Raw genomic sequence first — 11,429 nt, 5'->3', positions numbered from 1 at the left:
AAAGAGTGTTTCCTGGCATGTGCAGGAATCTCAGTATCGTGATGCCGCCTTCTTCTTCCATACGAATGAGGAAAGCTTTACCTTGTTATCTGCTGCATTTCTGTTTTAAGTAAAAATTTGAAAGTTTGTGTCTCATTAAACAGAAAAAAAAAATGGTGCTGTAAAATAAATGATTAAATTTTGGGAAAAGGGAGCACTGAGGCCAGTGACTCCATGAGAGGGTCAAATATGAGCCAGCAAAAGGTTAAGCAAGATTAACCTCCAGTTGGGTTTTGCTGGGGGTACCTGCCTATCTGCAACCTGGCTCTAACCATTTGGAACCTAACTTCACTAAGATCTGAAAATCTACCCAGCCATTGTAAAAATAAAACAAAATGTTTTTTAATTTTTAAATTTAAATTTTGTTTTAGACTTACAGAAAAGTTACAAAGTTGGTACAGAAAGCTTCCGTATACCCCTCACTCACTTTCTCGTTTTGTTAGCATCTTATCTATGGTTCATTTGTCACAGCTAAGGAACCAACCTTAGGACATTACTGTTGGGACTTCCCTGGTGGCGCCACGGTTAAGAATTTGCCTGCCAGTGCAGGGGACACGGGTTCAATCCCTGCTCCAGGAAGACCCCACATGCCGTGGAGCAACTAAGCCTGTGTGCCACGACTACTGAGCCCACATGCCGCAACTACTGAGCCCTCATGCTGCAACGACTGAAGCCGTGCGCCTAGAGCCCTTGCTCTGCAACAAGAGAAGCCACCGCAATGAGAAGCCCGGGCACCGCAACAAAGAGGAGCCCCCGCACACCACAACTAGAGATAGCCCACGTGCAGCAACGAAGACCCAACGCAGCCAAAAATTAATTTAAAAAATAAATAAATAAATAAATAATTCTTAAAAAGGGATGCTACTGTTAATTAAACTCCACACTTTATTTGGGTTTCTTAGTTTTTCCCTAATGTCCTTTTTTTGTTGTTCCAGGATCTCATCCAAGATACCACATTACATTCAGTAGTCATGTGTCCTTAGCTTCCTTTGTTCTGTGACAGTTCTCAGACTTTGTTTCTGGTGACCTTGACAGTTTTGATGAGTACTAGTCAGGCATTTTGTACAATGCCCCTCAATTTGGGTTTGTCTGATGTTTTTCTCGTAATTGGACTGGAGTTATGGGGTTTTGAGAGGAAGACCACAGGGGCTAAGGGTCATTCTCATCACATCATATCAAGGACATAGGCTCTCAATGTGACATCACTGATGATGTTAACTTTGGTCACCTGACTGAGGTAGTGCTTGCTAGGTTTCTCCGCTGTAAAGTTACTTTTCCCCTCTCTTCATGTCAGTAAGTGCAGCCCACACTCAAAGGCTGGAGATTGAAGATACACCTCCTTGAAAGCAAGGAAATCAACATAAACTATCCAGAATTTTTTTTCCATTTCCTGGTGTAATGCTTTAAATATTTTTTAAATTTTAATTTAAATTGTTTTAATTAGCATACAAAGTATATTAGTTTCAGGTGTACAATGTAGTGATTTGATATTTTTATACATTTTGAAATGATTAAGACAATAAGTCTAGTTACCATCATCACCATACGAAGTTATTACAATATTCTTGACTATATTCCCTATGCTGTACATTACATCCCTAGGACTTATTCATTCTTTAAATGGAATTTTGTACCTCTTAATCCCCTTTACCTATTTTGCCATCCCCCAACCTCTCTCCCCTCAGGCAACCACCAGTTTGCTCTCTGTATCTGTGAGTCTGTTTCTGTTTTGTTTGTTCATTTGTTTTTTAGATTCAACAAAGAAGTGAGATTCAAACTCAGCCTGTTGGCAAAGATGCAGTTAATGAAGTGGCTATTAAACCCAAGGGTGAAACCTCTGAATCAATTAAGTTGGCAGTGAATAAATTATTTCAGTGGACAAAATGGCTCAGGAAAAGAGCTTGACTACATGGGTCTCCTATGGAAGCCTGCCAAGTTCAAGGTACATGGAATTAAGTCTAAAGAGAGAAGTATATTTCAAAAAGAATTCTAGGTATTGACACATGGAGTTAACTGGAACCAAATAGATTCAAACAACACTAACAAAAAATGTTTTTGAGAAAGTTAAATTGCCAGAAAGTCATTGACTAAAAAGCCAAAAGCTGTGACTTCCTGAGACTTGAAACAAACCTTGGGCCCCCATCATTCTAGGGGCAGGTGGTATGTTGAGGAAGCTGCTCAGCATGCAGGGAGAGAATGGTTCCCAATTTCCTCTTTAAATGTGGCAGAAGAAGGTGATGCAAAAGGAGGAACTCTCTGAGGGTGAAACCAAGAACCTTGGGGAGTAATGGGGAACCACTTACTGGGAGCGAAACTGATCAAAGTACCCTCTCCTCCCCAGGTCAGAAGTCCAAGTCAATGTCTGCCTGACCAGACGAATTTCAGAAGTTTTACGGATCAGTGACTATCCTGTGCCTCCCATTCTTCCCCTGTCTGAATGGGAGGATTTACTGAGGTTATCCACTTACTGTTTCACATTACATAGTGTGTATGTGTTGTGTTGGGGGCGGGGGAGGGTAGATAACTTAAATCTCCAAAAAGAGTCCTCTCCAGACCTAATATGAAGACTATCACAATATCAGGACTTAGTCTATCATGGGACATCCCACTGGGATGGAACTTTTGAGTTGTTTTCTTTAGGGATGGAGGTATATCTTGAATATGAAAGGAAGAGAAGTGAATCTTTGTGAGCAAATATTTGTGATGTATTGTAGTCTTTTCCAAAATATTGTCTGTCCCTCCTTGGATTAGGATTACACTTACTGCCCCATTGAAATCAAACTTGGCCATTTGATTTGCTTTGGCCAATTAAATATGAGAAGTGATGTGTGCTACTCTGAGCAAAAGCTCTAAGACCATCATGTAGTTTCTCCTTTCTCTTGTCTTCTTCTGCCACAAGACTGGTGATGTCTCAGATAGGGTTCTTCTGGCAGCCTGGATCCCCACATGAGAAGGATGTGGAGCAGAACCAAAGTGAACCCCCAACAGACCTGCAGTGTAAGTAAGAAAGCAAATGTTTGTTGTAAGCCGCTGAGATTTGGGGATGGTTTGTTCCTGCACCATGACCTGGGCTATATTGCTTAACATGTGAAGCATGTCAAGTGAGGCAGAGCAACAAAATGGAAGGGGTCTTGGACTTTGTTGACTTCTCAGAGGAACAACACATCATTTTTTACTTCTTTATGAGAAATACACTTCTAATTTCTTTAAGCCATTGTCAACTTGAGGTTTCTGCAAAAGCATCAGAACCAACATCCAAACACATGCCAACTTTACCCTCATCTCCTTTCATGCTAAACCATGGGCCTCTCTTTCTCCCTCTTACTCATCCTAGGTAGTGAAATACCTTTGTTCATATATCAACTTATGTCTGCCACACTATGTATCTTTCTTAGGTCTACAGAGTCTGCTATATCCTCTCACATCATGTTGTAGGTTGAGTTCTCCAGAAGCAGACGCTGAGCTGCAGTTTCAGGTGCAAGATGTTTATGACAGAGCAGCACCCTGAATAGAATGGGAGGAAGCAGAATTGGGCAGAGAAAGCAGTTGAACTGGGATGCAGCCCTCAACAAACCTTAGCCAACCTGGCAGGATGCTGTGCAGTGAATTTTGCCCAACAGAGTTGTCCTGCATTGAGCTGTGTTTGAGATTTTATATTGTCCATAACTCATTTTCCAGTTGTCAGTTGTAGATTGTGAGTCTGGGAGTGGTTTGTGACCCCAAGCAATGCAGCTCATTGCAGCTGAGGCGGGCCTTGAAGGAGCTGACATTTAGAGGCTGGTCTGCTGACTGCCCTCTCCAAATCTGGGCAGGAAACCTCCCTTGAAGGGAGATCTGGGTGGTGCATTCCCCATGTCTACCACACCCCACCTTCCTACAACCTCCTTTTATTCTCTTATGTATAAAGCTGCAATGATCTCTTTCCCCAAGTGTACTTCTGATCTATTCTGATGTTCATGGCATCAATCACATGTACAATGTATTTCACGTAGTTTTTTTGTTTTGTTTTGTTTTTGCGGTACGCGGGCCTCTCACTGTTGTGGCCTCTCCCGTTGTGGAGCACAGGCTCCAGACGCGCAGGCTCAGCGGCCATGGCTCGCGGGCCCAGCCGCTCCGCGGAAAGTGGGATCTTCCCAGACCAGGGCATGAACCCGTGTCCCCTGCATCGGCAGATGGACTCTCAACCACTGCACCACCAGGGAAGCCCTCATGTAGTTTTAAAGACCAGGATGCAGTTGTCTTTATAAGCAGGAGAATCTATATAACCAAAAATTCTACAGTACCTGTTTTTACTCTTTTTCTTTCCTCTATATTCAATACAAGGGGAAGGGAGGGAGGGTCAAAGTGTTTTGTTCAATTTCTTTTACTTTTTAGCAGAGAAAACTATCCATTTGCAATCTGAATGTCCCTAGGTTCTCCAGCTATCCATGTCACTGAGATTTTTGATGCCCACCTAATACTGTCAGCTCTCATTATGTGTAAATACAGAAAGTTTGGTCTTTTATCTAGTTTCCGTGCATTAAGATTTCTGAGAGTGCCAGAAATGCTTCCATGCACCACAGATCTCTTCCGGTCCTCTCCTCTCACTTTTTGCTCTGGACTGCTGTTCCAAGACCTCTGCCGGTTACCTCCTTGATTGACATGACAGCTCTTCCAAGCTCTGCCCCCTCCATGCTCCTCTGTATCCCAAGAAGAAAAAGGTCTCTTCCTTCATCTCCCAAGTTACAGGAAACATCAGGCCCTAATTTTAGCAAAACACAGTAAAGGTTTGCTTACGGTGAAAGGCAAATATTTAAAATTAGATGTTAGATATCACTGTGTCCAGAGTCCTTTGACCACAGATTATCCTGATGGCTGTTTTCCTCCTTGTCTCCATGCCTCCTTCTACTGCCATTTTTTCCACTGAAACATTTGAGAGTAAGTTGCAGACATGATACTCCTTTACTGCCAGTACTTCAGGGGTGTTTCATAAAAATAAGGACATTCACAGCACAATAATCAAAATCAAGAAATTAACACTGATATAATACTCCGATCTAATCTATAGACCTTATTTGACTTTTATCAATTGTGCCATAAATGTCTTTACGGCAAAAGAAAAAAATTCTGGTCTAGGACTCAATCTAGGATCATACATTACATTTAGTTTTCATGTTTTTTTTGATAACCATTATTTTAATTAATTAATTTATTTATTTTTGGCTGTATCAGGTCTTAGTTGTGACACGTGGGATCTTCGCTGCAGTGCTCACGCTTTTCGTTGTGGCGCATGGGCTTAGTTGCCCCGCAGCATGTGGGATCTTAGTTCCCCGACCAGGGATCAAACCCTAGTTCTCTGCATTGGAAAGCGGATTCTTTACCTGTGGACCACCAGGGAAGTCCCTAGTTTTCATGTTTCTTAACCTCCTTTAGTCTGGAACAGTTCCCCAGTCTTTGCCTTTGATGACCTTGCCACTATTGAAGAGTTTAGGCCTGTTATTGTGGAGGATGTCTCTCAATTCAGGTTATGCAAAGGTTACAGAAGTGCTTTTTTTTTTTTTTTTTTTTTTTTTGGGGGTACGCGGGCCTCTCACTGCTGTGGCCTCTCCCGTTGCAGAGCACAGGCTCCGGACGCGCAGGCTCAGCAGCCATGGCTCACGGGCCCAGCCGCTCCGCGGCATGTGGGATCTTCCCGGACCGGGGCACGAACCCATGTCCCCTGCGTCGGCAGGCGGACTCTCAACCACTGCGCCACCCTATAGAAGTGCTTTTTGTCCTTCTCAGTGCATTATATCAGAAGACCCATGATATTGATTTATCCCATTACGGATGATGCTAACTTTGATCACTTGGATAAGGTGATGTCTGCCAGTTTCTCCACTGTAAATTTATAATTTTTCCCATTTATAATTAATAAATATCTTGTGGGGGTGTTTTTACTTCTTAAAACATAATATTTAGGATTTTTCCTATTAAAAAGTAATTATTCAAGAGAGTTCAAAGGAGTGATATTATACAACTACACTCTTTGGCTCCACAATGCAAATAAATTAGAAATTAGTAGTTAAATAGTAACTATAAAAACCTTCATATGTTTGGGAATTTATAAAAAACATTTAAAAGCAACTCATCAATAAAAGTAGAAATTCTATAAACATTATACATAATGAATTATCAATAAAATACTTTCCCTCAATTATCACAAGTTTTTCTTTATTTTTACACAGGAGAACATCAAACAAAAGTTTAATGACATGTATACATTGGAAAGATCCAGAAAAACGTGGTAACTCTATCACAGCAGATTCTAAGAAACAAGTTTAAGGAAGAGAGAGTTTCGATATTACACAAACTCCCCACAAGAACAGAAAAAGAGGAAACACTGCCTAACTAATTTTATGACATTAGCATACTCTTTTTTAATCCCTTTATTTTGCATATTTCTTCTAGCAATTTCCTGGATTTACTTTTTTTTTTTAATTGAAGTATAGTTGGTTTACAATGTTGTGTTAGTTTCTGGAGTACAACAAATTGATTCAGTTTTATATATATACATATATATATATATATATATATATATATATACAAATACATATATATATTCTTTTTCAGATTCTTTTCTATTATAGGTATTGAATATAGTTCCCTATGCTTATACAGTAGGTCCTTGTTGTTTATCTATTTTATATATAGTAATGTATAATTAATCCCAAACTCTTAATTTATCCCTCTCCCAGCCCTTTCCCCTTTGGTAACCATAACATTGTTTCTGTTTTGTAAATAAGTTCATTTGTATAACTTTTTTTAGATTCCACATATAAGTGATATCATATGATTTTTGTCTGACTTACTTCACATGATATGATAATCTCTAGGTCCATCCATGTTGCTGCAAATGGCATTATTTCATCCCTTTTTTAAATGGCTGAGTAGTATTCCATTATATATATGCACCACATCTTCTTTATCCATTCATTTGTGTTCATCTGTTGATGGACACTTAGGTTGCGTCCATATCTTGGCTATTGTAAATAGTGCTGCTATGAACATTGGCTAGCATAATCTCAATAACCAATTGGATAAGTAAAATATGAGAGGAAAGTTGCAGATCATCACCATTCAATGTCTAGATTAAAAATATTCTAAATAAAATTTTAGCAAACCAAATCCAACAAAATCTAAAAATGATAATACATCATGACCAAGGCGGTTTAAATCAGGAATTTATTTTTTCTTCCAGTTTTATTGAGATAAAATTGACACAAAAGATGTGCAAGATCCTTATGGAAAATTGTATATAACTTTATTGTGAGATATTGAAGAAAATGTAATTAAGTATAGGATATATTATGTCCATGTATCAGAAATTGTAATCTCATAAAGATGTCATTGTCTCCAAACTGATCTACAGATATTTGCAGCACATACAAGCAAAAAAAAAAAAAAAAAAAAAAAAAAAAAAGTAAGAACTATAATGATCGGAAAAATAAATAAGCGTCTGAAAATATCAAACGTTGCAAAGTCCTTAGAAAACGAGAAAAAGAGCCCCAAGAAGAATACACATAATATTGTTCCAGTTACTATAGGTGCATAACAAATTATTCCAAAACTCAGTCGCATAAAATAACCATACTTGGGGACTTCCCTGGCGGTCCGGTGGTTAAGACTCCGCATCTCCACTGCAGAGGGAGCCGACTGGATCCCCAGTCGGGGAACTAAGATCCCACAGGCCGCGCTGCGCGGCCAAAAATTTAAAAAAAAAAAAAAAAAAAAAAAGATTAAAAAAATATATAACCATACTCACGGATCCTGTGAGCCCAGAATACGGACAGGGGACAGTGGGGAAGTCTTGTCTCTGTTCCATTCATTTTCAACTGGCTTGAAGGTTGGGGTTGGAATCCTCTGAAGGTTCTGTCACTCACAGGTCTGCGGTTGATGGTAGAAGACTTCAGTAGCTCAGGGTTCCTTAGGCATCCCTCCCTCCTTCTCTCCACCTCCCGCCTTCTCTTTCTCTCTGTTTTAAAACAAGGTTTCTGTGCGTTTCAAAGTCTGTGGGTTCTGAAGACAGGTTTTAGACCTGATGAGGTGCAGAAATATCCATTACCATAATTACCATAAAAAAGGGGCCCCAAGAAAAGGAAAGTGTCAGGAAAGCTTTATGTCCTGAGAGAAGCCATTGGAGCCAGCTCTGGACTCATTATCCCAGATGGCCCCAAGGTGCTCTTTATACCACGAGGGGTTGTGTGTCCGAATCTGCCTCCCGCGGAGCAGACCGCTCTTCTCCCCTTTCGTCCTTTCGGTGCACTAACAGCTCTCGCCCGGTCCCTAGAGGCTACTGCGCTTTTAGTCCAAGGGACAGTAGTACGGCCCAAGGAATGAGAGTAGAGCTGGAAAGTCCCGAGTAGGATCACCCCGCCAGAAGCCCTGATCCTTCCTCAGTTGTAAGGGGGCCAAAAAAAAACGCCAGTGGCGCGAAAGCTCAGGGGAGCTCACAGCGCTCGGGGGCACTTCCTGAAAAGTTGATTGGCTGCCGCTCTAAAGGGCGGGAAGGGCCGCCCGCCGCTCGGGAAGCCAGTGCGACAAAGGACCCGGACCTGGGTCCGCTTAGCTGGTGTAGAGCGCGCGGACGGGGACCGGAAGACGGGCTTCGCCCACTTCTTTCTTTCTTTGTTTTCTTTAAATGCGCTTCGTTCTTTTGGTCTTACCGTGCAGAATATAGAAAATACAGATAACCAAATACGAAAGGAGAAATCTCCCGCCATCACTCTGAGACACGTGTTTAAAGTCCAGTCTCTTCGCGCGGAAAGTTTCGGGGGCGGAGCGGCGTCATCATTGGCTGAATGCGCCTCCTTAACTCGAGTGCACCAGCTCTCCTCGCAAACGGGGGACCTCTAGCTCCCCTAAGAATCCTGCGAATCCCGAGCAGCGCTCCTGGGTAAGTTTGTCCCCGCTCCGTTGCCAAATATCGGAACCTCAGCTTCTTATCCCTTTTAAGTCTAGTCTGCTGGCTCTTTGACGAGGTGGGGTGCAGCCAACACAGCCCCGTCCACCCCGCTCCCGGGGAGACCCTCGGCTGTTATCTTCGATCTGGGAGTCTTGGCTCTGTGATGCCTGTCTCAGTAGCAGCATCTACCAAAAAACTACAGACTGTTAAGGACTTGCGATCAGGACACTTGGGAACTTGAGGTCAGGGCAGGACGTCATGCCGTGCCTGGGCTGGGAAGCGCCTTAAAGAGCCTGGGGAGAGGAAGTTGGGGTTTGGCGTGGACTAGGAAGGGAGGAAGGGCAGGGACAGGTTAGGCAAGTGCTGTAGGGACAGGTCAGGCAAGTGCAGCTCCTTGGGGGTGCCCTGCACGCCTGGGGTCCTTAAAAAAGGGGAGTTAGGGAACAGGTTCTGTTGGTAAAAATGTGGCTGACCAGGCACTGATGAACTGTCTTCTAAATCCAGAAGGAGAAACCAGGCACTGTTAGTGTCCTGCCGAAGTTTATAACCTAAAGGGGGCGGGGGTGGGGGGGAGATAAGAACCACGCCTTTCTAAACTAAATACACAGTGCTAAAGGAGGAGGACAAAGAATGAACTATGGTTTTTATTCCTCAGAAGGTAGTTCCTGTCACTCCTGTCCTACCTTTCTGTGCAGTTCCCACGAACCTGCAGTCTGGCATAACTAAGGAGGTGTGAATGCCTTCCCCTTTCCCATTAAAAATAGCTAACAGCACAGACTAAATCCCCAATCCAGGTCAGAAAGAATTTTCCCCACAGTCAAAAGTATAAAAGATTTCGGGCTTCCCTGGTGGCGCAGTCGTTGAGAGTCCACCTGCCAATGCAGGGGACACGGGTTCGTGCCCTGGTCCGGGAGGATCCCACATGCCGCGGAGCGGCTGGGCCCGTGAGCCATGGCTGCTGAGCCTGCGCGTCCGGAGCCTGTGCTCCGCAACGGGAGAGGCCACAACTGTGAGAGGCCTGCATACCACAAAAAAAAGAAAAAAAAGAAAAAAAAGAAAAAAGATCTCAAATCAACAGCCTAATTTTATACTTTAAACTAGAAAAAGAAGAACAAACAGTGTTAGCAAAAGGAAGGAGATAATAAAGATTAGAGCAGAAGAAATGAAATAGAATAGAAAAACAATAGAAAAAAGAACAGTGAAACTGAGCTTTTTTCTTTAAAGCTTTAAAAATTTTTAAATTTATTTTATTTTATTTATTTTTGGCTGTGTTGGGTCTTTGTTGCTGTGCGTGGGCTTTCTCTAGTTGTGGTGAGCAGGGGCTACTCTTCGTTGCGGTGTGCAGGCATCTCATTGTGCGGAACACGGCCTCTAGTCATGCGGACTTCAGTAGTTGTGGCTTGCGGGCTCAGTCATTGTGGCTCACGGGCTCTAGAGCGCAGGCTCAGTAGTTGTGGCACACGGGCTTAGTTGCTCCGTGGCATGTGGGATCTTCCCGGACCAGGGCTCAAACCCGTGTCCCCTGAATTGGCAGGTGGATTCTTAACCAATGCGCCACCAGGGAAGCCCAAACTGAGTTTTTTTAATCAACAAAATTGACAAACCTTTATCTATATTGATGAAGAAAGAAAACCCTCAACTAAAATAAAAAATGAAAGAATGGACATTAATACCAATTTTACAGAAATAAAAGGGATTATAAGAGAATACTATGAACAATTGTACACTAGCAAATTGGATAACCTAGAGGAAATGGACAAATTCCTAGAAACATACCTACCAAGAGTGAATTAGGAAGAAATGGAAAATCTGAATCAACCTATAACTAGTAAGAAGATTGAATCAGTAATCAAAAACCCAGTAATCAAAAAAGAAAATCCCTGGGCCAGATGGCTTCACTGGTGAATTCTACTTGGGCAAATAATTTTTTGTGGGGCTTCTGTCAATAAAAATAATTTAAGTTAACTAAAATCAGAACATTAGCACCATTCTGGCAATCCAGTCTTAATCCTGCGAAAGAAATAATTTCAGCCAGTGAGGTGATCCACTTACCAGGTGTCTTAGTTTGTTCATGCTGCTATAACAAAATATCATAGACTGGGTGGTTTATAAACAACAGAAGTTTATTTCTTACAGTTATGGAAGCTGAAAAGTCCAGATTAAGGTGCAGCAGATTTGGTGTCTGGTGAGGATCACTTCTTGTTTCATAGATGACTGTCTTTTCTCTGTCCTCACATGGTGGAAGGGGTCAGGCAGCTCTCTGGGGAATCTTTTATAAGGATACTTATCCTATTTGTGAGGGTTCCACCGTTGTGACCTAATCACATCCCAAAGGCCCTATCTCCAAACACCATCACACTGGGGATTAGGTTTCAACATGTTAATTTTGGGGACACATAAACATTCAATTTATAGCACGAGGCTCTTCTCCAGAACCAGGATTCAGCCATGAGGTCCCAGGACAACA

Source organism: Lipotes vexillifer, unplaced genomic scaffold (genome assembly GCF_000442215.2).
Source record: "Lipotes vexillifer unplaced genomic scaffold, Lipotes_vexillifer_v1.1 scaffold572, whole genome shotgun sequence".
Lineage (NCBI taxonomy): Eukaryota > Metazoa > Chordata > Mammalia > Artiodactyla > Lipotidae > Lipotes > Lipotes vexillifer.
Note: the sequence above shows the minus strand (reverse complement) of the source record.